This window comes from Corvus brachyrhynchos, unplaced genomic scaffold (genome assembly GCF_000691975.1).
Source record: "Corvus brachyrhynchos isolate BGI_N302 unplaced genomic scaffold, ASM69197v1 scaffold26, whole genome shotgun sequence".
NCBI lineage: Eukaryota > Metazoa > Chordata > Aves > Passeriformes > Corvidae > Corvus > Corvus brachyrhynchos.
In genome coordinates this window covers 468320-471131 of record NW_008239324.1, presented here as the reverse complement: position 1 = coordinate 471131, position 2812 = coordinate 468320, and the positions used below count along the sequence as shown (strand labels likewise).

Below are 2812 nucleotides of genomic sequence, written 5' to 3'. Positions count from 1 at the left end.
TCTCAGCTTTCAAACAGAGTCCCAAAAGGATCCCCGCGTCCCGCACGGGGCTTTCGCCTCCCCCGGGACAGCGGCCCACCCCAAAGGGCTCCCCGCGGGGTGCTGGGGGTGACTGGGGACGAGGGACAGGGGCAGGACGGGGCGCAGCAAAGGGACGATGTTCGCAGCCCCGGCAGGAGCTCTCCAGTGGGACGGGAAAGAGGGAAGAGGGGACTGGAGCGGCGCAGATCCCGTGCGGGAGCGTCCTACAGGGGCGAGGTGCGGAAAGAAACACCAAAAAGGAGCTTTGAGGGGAAGGGGGATCCCCAGGAAGTGTCCAGCAGCAGCCGGGAGGAGGCTGCAGTGCCCTGGCGGTGTCCCGAATGCCGGCACCGCATCCCCTGGGCATCCCATCCCTGCCTGAGGAAAAGGGTGCCCAGCGCCCGGGTTGGAAGATGTGGGAGCAGCGGCGATCCCGGGATTTCTCGACGAGTGTGGGAAAACCCACAGCAGGCACCTGACTTCAGTCATCTCCCCGCCAGCGTCCCCGGGATCCACGCAGGAAAAAGTCCCACGGGAAGAGGGTCTGGACCAGGGGAGAATTCTTTCCCCATTAGGTTTTTTCCCCCCTATTTATTTTCTTCTCACCATTTTACTCTCTTTATTTCCCTTTCACCCTTTTTTTTTTTTTTTTATCCTTTACACTATTTATTTTCTCTTATTAAGATAGCGCTTCGGATTTTATTTCATTAAAAAAATAAAAAAGAAGAAAATATAAAATTAAATAAAAACCACCCTCTGAGAGCCAGGAAAAACTGCAGGAGCTTTTTTTTACAAGAACGTTCCTTAAAACACAGATCAAGTGAGGCTCAGACGTTTTTTTCTCATTTACATCGAGAGTTTCGGTGCTTTTTGCCAACTTTCAAGCGCAGGCGAAATTTAAGCGGTCAAAACCAATTTAGATCATCGATTTGAACAGCCTGACGTGGGTATAACCCCAAAAAAAGGGCTACGGGGGGCACTGGAGGGCTGCGGGAGCTGGGGTGGGGGCACGGTTGGGAGTTATTCCCTGGAAATGCTGGATGGATGTGATTTTACAAGCTGGGAAAGGAGCCTGGCTCCAGTGAGCTGGGTTTGAAAAGTTTCAAAAACCTCCTAAACTCTGCTTCAGGCTTTGCCGGCATTCCCAGGCTTTCAGGATTGCTAAATCCTGTGTTTTGCCCTGGATTAAAGCTCCTCGGACAGGTTAAAGGATGATTTGGGAAAAACAAGAATATCTGGCAGTGCCCGGCCTTGCGAACAGGAGCTCAAATAGATAAAGGGAAGTTTAAAATCAGCCAATCCTTCAAACAAGAGAGCACTTCAAAACTGTGAAAGGATTCGCGAGTGAACTTTCCACCTTGTTTTTTAAGACGCCACAGCGAATCCGGGTTTAAGTGATCGCTCTCACTCCCGGGCACTCGGGATTCCTTTCAAGAAAAGCAAATAAATAAATAAAACGGATTTTTAGGGAGGGTTGTTTTCTGTCCGGGAAAGAGGCGGCTCCGGGCGCAGAGACGCCGAGCCCCGCGCAAGGGCCGCGCTCGCAAGGACGGGGCGAGAGGAGCAGAAATTCCCCTCCCTGTGCCTCTGTTTTCCCTGTTTTCCCCATCGGAGGCCGCGGAAAACTCCCTAAATTTCAAGGCGGCAGGGATTCGGGATTGAGGGGGCTCAGCCCCGGCTGCCCCCGAGGTGCTTTTCCTTCCCCCCCTCCCCAGCTGAACAATTCCGGCTCTTCACGTGAATTCAACCTTTTCTCCAAGAAAGAATCCTCAGAAACCTTCAGGAAAACGACTTTGTTTTAAAAACAACCAGCGCCGCGTTTTCTGCGTGAAGGAAAGGTGAAGGGAGAAAGAAAAAAACCTGCACGAAACCCCCAGTTTATACACAGAGAAGCGCCAGACTTGGAGCAGAAAAAACCAGCATGGATTTATTTTAAGGTAAGTACAACAATTAGGACCACATAAGACAAACGAACTTCGAAGCAGGTTAAAGCAAATAGTCCTTAGGAATGGTAAAGGTGAAATCTATGATACAAAACATCACACGTCGTAAATAATAATAAAAAAGTATCAGATACTTTGTCTATTTTTTTCCATTAAAAAAAAAATCCACCAGCAAAAAATAAATTATTTCCTCATCTTGCGAAAAGAACAGCTCTAAAAGGAAAGAAAATCTATTGCATAATTGTACACAGAAGAAGAAATCACTTGTCATTAATTTGGAAGTTAGGAACCGTTGGGCGAGACAAAAATAATCCAGTGAACTCAACTTTAAATATTATATTAATGGCTCTGAAAATCAGCCTGATTAGAAATCCACACATTTTTTACAGCACAACAGAGAACTTCAAAAATACCCAGGACATATATTTATATATATATTTATAAACTTTTTTTTTTTCCTTTTAAAACGTATAAATGGTCGTTGTGATATTGGTCCATAACTTATTTTTCTGAGACCCCCTATACTTTAGCATATAAAATTTGCCACTTTTAGATAGACATATATATATATAATTTTTTTAACCTTTTCCTTCTTTTTTTTCTTTTTTTTTTTTTTTCCTTTTTCAAATGAGAGATCCCCCTTTTTCAAGTAAAACATACTTGTCCGGATTTAAGGAGGCCCAAAACGGGGCTTTTGGGATCTTAAAACTGTGGCGGCCACAAGGTTCATGGGGACGCTGTCATCTTTTTTTTCTGCGTTTGGTGTGGGTTTATTTCTCCCGATCATTTTTTCATAATTATTATTAATAATATTTTTTTAAGCTTTTTGTTTGTTTGTTTCGGATGGG

General features: G+C 45.6%; 1 protein-coding gene across 1 annotated transcript in view; it reads right to left on the bottom strand.

Annotated features, from left to right (window-relative positions):
- FOXC2 (forkhead box C2) overlaps positions 1 to 2812 on the bottom strand; it is a 9456-nt gene that overhangs the window by 4938 nt on the left and 1706 nt on the right. The gene's annotated exons all lie outside the window — the stretch shown is intronic.